Genomic DNA, 6,689 nt, shown 5'->3' with positions numbered 1-6,689 from the left:
GAGCCTGCTTCCATAATGCAATGAAAGTTAGGACACAATCCAGCTAAAGTTAAGCTTGAGGAGACTTACATTACATATATGTCTACACAGAAGCATCAATATTTTCCAATTGAAGATACACTTCATGTGTTTATGGAAATGAGCTCCAGTCCATTCAAGCTTATGTCACAATAAAACTGTTAATCTTTAAAAGGCTACAAGACTCATTGTTGTTGTTCAGACATCAATTGAATGTGTTTAATTTGCCTGTTTGTGCATAGGAAGCAGCCTTTATACCAAATCAGACAAATTGTCCAACTAGTCAAGTAGTGTCTGACTCCCAGGGTCTCAAGAAGACATCTTCTCTATCACCTTCTGCCTGGTTCTTTTCCATCTGGAGATGACAAGGATTGGATGTGGCACTTTTTACATATAATGCATGACCTCTATGATGATCAATGGACCTTCCCATAGCTGAGTCCTGCACCCTGTTCAGACAACATGTTAAGCCATGGTGGTTAAGCATTTTGAGCTTACATTTTGGCTTAGTGTGCCATGAAAACAATGTCTTAGTGTGTTGTGTGAACCATTCCTAACCATGGTGGCTACATAACTACAGTTTAAACATGCTCACTAACTATTTGCTGCAAAAGGGTTAGCAGCCTAACCATGGCTTAGTGTGTTGTCTGAACAGGCCCTTGATGGTCATGGATTAACCTGTGTTCATCTCAAATGCATCCATTATTGAAGGTGCAGTGACAATTTCATACCTTTCTCATTAACCATAGATGTGATTTTCTTCTAATATTGTTTGCTCTTCCTAGTTCCGCCCAAAATGTGAAAAATCTGCCTTTCAAGTAGTAATACCAGCATTTCCCCAAAGAATTAGGTGTTTTCAATCTCACTGGAGATAGATGTTACTGAAATTACAATTTAAAGGTGCAGTCCTTTGCATATTTAGACAGAAAATAGCCCAACAATTCCCAGCATCCTCCAGCCAGAATTGCTGAGAGTCAGAGGACTGTTTTTTGCCCAAATGTGCATAGGATTGTACCGGAAGACTAGTATTAGGGATATCTCAAATCTCTGAGACAGGTTGGGCCTAGATAGGACACTAATCATAGAGTTGCTACTGAAAAATAGCAACTGTGTTGACTTCTCCCTCCATTCTTCATAATGAGTAGAAATGTATCATGCAGTGTCATCGTATTTGGCATTTTCCTGCCACTTTATTGGTTGCTGTTGAGGAGAGGGGTGGGGATATCACAACAGGGGGTTCCTTAAATAACATTTCAGGAAGAGAAGAGGATACTCAATAATGGTGTCATGCCTAGTTCTGGCCAAACTGGCTGGTTTCTTTTTATGAAAAATGTTGTAGGCATTTTATGGATATTTCTGTGTCATTTTATGCATCACTGTTTTGCCTAAGGGTTTACCCATCCCTCAGTTATTTTCTTAAATGTTAAAAAAGAATATTCTGTTACCCTTCAAAAAGTAAAAATAATAATAATAATATAAAATACATGCACGTCATAGTGTGCCCATGTTTTCCAACACTGAGGTGAGCTTGGCTTGTTGTCTTTTCCTCAGCTGAGGTGGCTGGGTTATCCTGAATCAAAGGAGAACATTAGGCCAAATGCCACCTAGCTATGTCTGGAAAAGGCTTTTCATGTGTCCCTTCTGTATCTCTTTGCGCTACATTTTCTGATGACTATTTCTCCAGGCAATGCTTAAGTTATGAGGTAATTAGTCAATATTTTGTCTGAAGAAGGAGTTGTTCTTGTCTCTAGTCACACTTATGTCCAGGATGCATGGTGGGGTGAGGCGACCAGCATTAGCCCAGTCTAGCGGAGTTGCTTAGATGTTATGCGGTGTTGAAAGAAAGTTTTCTTTGGCAATAACATTGACTGCCTAAGCGCTTGCTTCTCTACCCCAGTTATGCTTGCTCAACCCGTATATTTGTAAACAAATAGATCATTACAAAGACACTATAAATCTACAGCTCCGTCTTCGAGCAAAGAAACTTAATCTTTGAAGGCTAGCCATCACTTAAGGAAAGCGGCAGCAGAAAATTTCAAGTGCAATCTTTCCCAAGATATGGAGATATGTTCTACCGATTTAAAGAAAATGTGTCACTGTGGTTGTTTTTATTGTTCCATTTTATTGATACATGAGCAGTTTTAGGGGTGCAGTGCTTACGCAGGTTCAGTTTCCTTTGGAAGGAAAACCCAGGAAGCTTATGGAACACTGGCATTTTGAGAGGATGTGCGCATTAACCATGTACCCCTAGGCCATTTTCCTTACTAAAATTGCAATTATCTTCGGAGGAGTTCAACCATGGGGAAAAAACATTGCTCCCCCCTTTTTTCTTTTTTTAACCCTCTTTGCCAACAGCATGTTGCTGGTCATATCTCCTGCTCCCCTCCAGTCATGGCTGTTATTAACATTTTTAAAAATTGCTGCTTTATCACACTAGCGTTATACTGTGCAATCATTGCGAATTGTGTGCAAAGGACTCCGAAGTTTTCCAGCTTATAATCTCCTTTTATTGTGAAGTACTCCCATGCATCCTGCTTTAATTGCGCTTCTTAACCAAAAGATGTGCAATATTTTGCTACTAGTTTTCGAGTGTATCATTTGTTGTTTTCTGAGCAGCAACTGGGGTGCAGGAGCAGGATTTGAAGAAGAATTAAACAAATGCTTAGATCTGCGTAAGCTTTAAAGCTAAAGACATCAAAATTGGCACAGTAATAGATATTAAGGAGAGCTTTAAGCATACCAAATTTGAATCGGATTGGGTTATCTGTTGATTTTTTATGATTTTTTTTACATTTCCCCCTTAAACCCATTTCTTGGTACGCAAAGGATCTAGCCAATGGTAGCAACAACAACAACAGCACCTTTTATCAGCTTAGGCTGATATACCAACTACGCCCTTATCTGGACAGAGATAGCCTAGCTACAGTTATCCATGCTCTGATAACCTCTCGTTTGGATTACTGCAATGCGTTATACGTGGGGCTACCTTTGAAAACGGTCCGGAAACTTCAGCTGGTACAAAACAGGTACATCACACCAGTCCTTTTACAACTTCATTGGCTGCCAGTCCAGGTCCGGGCCTGATTCAAAGTTTGAATGGTATTCAATGGTATTAACATTCAAAGCCCTAAACAGCTTGGGGCCAGGTTATTTGAAGGAATGCCTCCTCCCATATGTACCTGCCCGGACCTTAAGATCATCCACAGGGGTCCTTCTCTGTGAGCCCTTGCCAAAGGAAGTGAGGCAGGTGGCTACTAAGAGGAGGGCTTTCTCCGCTGTGGCACCCCGGTTGTGGATTGAGCTCCCCAGAGAGGTCCGCCTGGCGCCTACACTGTACTCTTTTCATTGCCAGCTGAAGACCTTTTTATTCTCTCAGTATTTTAACACTTAATTTTAACTTAAATTTAAATTTTACTGTTCTAACTCTGTATTTTAATCTTATATCAATTTTGCTGCGTGGTTTTATCCTGGTTGTGCTTTTTATACTGTGTTTTGTATTTCTGTTTTTAACCTGTTGGTTGTTTTATTATGATTTTCATTTTTGTGAACTGCCCAGAGAGCTTCGGCTATTGGGTGGTATAAAAATGTAATAAATAAATAAATAAACGACAACAACGACAGCTTAGCGCTGTAGGGGATAATTCGAGGGAAACAGGTAGGTGGGATGAAGCTCATGGTCATGTGTATTAGTTCAGTTGTGAAGCACACAACTAACATTTCTCGTCCCCCTACAACTTCCATCCCATACTTACAACTGCTTCTACATTCCTGATACGTTAGAAGAATGACAAAACTGTTTGCCATCCTTGATTAAAAACAGCAAAACTTCGAGCATGTGCAGTTTTGCATTTTAAACTCACTTAAATCATAGCACCATCTTTACTACAGCAATACAATGGAGTTTGGTTCTGCTGCCATGACCACCTGCCACTTTCTAAGTGGTCATCTGGGGACCCCCTGGGCAAGGGGCCGCTGGACTTAGGCAACACTAGTCCTTATCATAGACCTTCTGAGTGATATATATTTTGCGCCCTTAGAGATCCTATGTTGTAACAGAGATGGCCAAATTGCAGAAACTTTTAGGGGAGCTAATGAACCATCTGAAAGGGATACCCTAACATTTCTTATGATGCTACATTCTCCTTTTTCCTTTCTTTCGTTTCTTGCGATATATGTGGTAAGCCTGTAGGCAGTGCCCTTTGTTGATGTTTATTCCCACCATAAAGTACCTAATTCAGGACGGAAAAAAAGGAAGCACTTATTCACGCAGGGCTTAGTTAAACTATGGAATTCACTACCACAAGATGTAGGGCTAAGCTACACCTTCAGCTCTTTCGCAAGGGAAGAGGCATACTCCCGAAGGTTCCCCGCTTTCGCAGTCGCCCCTCACAGGGCACACGGGACTGATCTGTACCACAATTACAGGGGTGCCGTTGCGGCAACACATGTGACCCATTACGCAGTTCCGCATGTGTATTGATAGAAGTGTGCAGGGCTAGGCAGATAGCCACAGGGCACAGGATATTTTTTAATGAGTCCTGAGGGATGTGCACGAGCGCATACATGCAGCAACACAAGGGGGGATATGAACTCCATCGAATATGCGCTCCTGCGCAGAGATACGTTTGTATTTTTTAAAAATCACTCGGTGGTAAAACACACTGGCCATGGCTAGACCAGACCTATATTCCGAGATCGTCCCGGGATCATCCCTGAGCATCCAAATGACACACAGGGGATCCCGTGAGCAGGCAGGGACGACCCCTCCATTTGCCTGGGATAATCCTTAGGTCTAGCTAAGGCCACTGATACCCATGCACACGCTCCTCACAGCTAAATAATAATAATAATAATAATAATAATAATAATAATAATAATAATTTTATTTGTTACCCACCTCTCCCTCTGGATCGAGGCGGGGTACAACACAATTAAAAACAACATAAAGTAATTCAAACATTTAAAACCATTTGGCCGTTTGCTGAGCCTGGAACTCATGGCGAACAGCAACAATCTCACAAAGGGAGGGGGGCACGCCACAAATGTTCTTTGCAATGGAAGCGAGAGAGATGGAATAACCACGACAAAACCAGTTAAGGATATCCCAGAATAACTGAGAGGTGGAGCCACAATCACCATGGGAGCGGGTGAATGTCATGTGCCCCATAACTGATGACTCCAATACAATGCTGGAATAAACAGCTGGTCTATGCATAAGATGTAGTGATGGCCACCATTTTGCATGGCTTTAAAAGGGGGTTGGACAAATTGCTGGAGGAGACGGCTATCAATAGCTACTAGTCCTGATGGCTAAGTGCAACCTCCAGTATCAGAGGCAGTATACCTATGTATACCAGTTGCTGGGGGACATGGGTGGGAGGGTGCTGATGCACCTGTGTCCTGCTTGTGCGTTCCTGGTCAACAGCTGGGAATAGAGTGCTGGACTTGATGGACCCTTGGTCTGATCCAGCAGGGCTCTTCTTATGTTCTTACATAATTCTCATAGACACTCAATAAACAACTGAATAAGCAGCAACAACTGGAACTGCATCTGAGAATTGAGAGGGTGGGGAGAGGGCAGATTCTATACTGTTGTTTTTATGTTTCTGATGGTTTTTAAATTTTGTGTACTTTTTAATGTTTACTGCTTTAACCTTTGTGATCTGCCCAGAGAGCTTCAGCTGTGGGGCGGTATATAAATGTAATAAATAAATGAAGTAAATAAATAAGATTCTGGAGCCCAGCAACAGATCCCGGGGCACCAGAGCCGGTGCCAACTATTTTGCGCCCTAGGCAAGGCAAGCTACTTGCACACACACACACACACACACACACACACACACACACACACACCAAATTGCCAACTTCAATTCTTCTTCAGTTCAAGAAGAGTTTCTGAGCTATTATATTTTCCTTTTATTATGTTTTTTTTCTTAAACAGCTAATTTGTATAAAACTGTGACCCTTAAAGCACAGTACTGCTCCCCTCTGAGGTCTGCCCCCTAGGCAGCTGCCTAGTTAGCCTAATGGTAGTGCCAGCCCTGTGGGGCACACATTTAAAATTGTGCAGAGTAGCTGCTTGAGATGGCTGGATTTCTCAGGCTGGACCCCAGTTTTTTAGCTTAAAAAAACTTTTTAAGTTGTACCTGGAATGCCATAGATAGTAGAGACACATTATGAGGCTTCAAATGCATAAACACACTCATGGGAAGGAGTAAACTCAAAAACAACGAAGCACTATATTACATCATACTTTGTTCTGGGTTTTCATTGTTCTTTCTTTCTTTCTTTCTTTTTTTATTGCAACAATTTACTGACACAATGAACCCCCGGAGCAAAAAGCCAAGACACGTCGAATAAATGAAAACAAGCTAACCATGTAATTGCATTCTAGACATGTAGGGTTTTTAATTGCCATGGCTTTTACTGAAAACTCTGCCTTCCAGGCAGAAGTGGGCAATGGAGATTAGGGTGTGTTTATGAGTGCATGCACACAGACATAAACACAAGAACCACAGTTTGCATTCTACAAGTCGGGAAGTCGGCTTCATGTGTTTTCTTATCATGGGCAGACACTGCAAACAAAAACCAAAGCAAGCCATTGTTATGGGGCTCCACTTCAGTCCAACCAACACTTTGCCCACTGGCGGTTTTGCTTGTCTGCCCGACCT

The sequence above is a fragment of the Elgaria multicarinata genome, chromosome 10 (genome assembly GCF_023053635.1).
Source record: "Elgaria multicarinata webbii isolate HBS135686 ecotype San Diego chromosome 10, rElgMul1.1.pri, whole genome shotgun sequence".
Lineage (NCBI taxonomy): Eukaryota > Metazoa > Chordata > Lepidosauria > Squamata > Anguidae > Elgaria > Elgaria multicarinata.
This window is presented reverse-complemented; position numbering follows the sequence as displayed.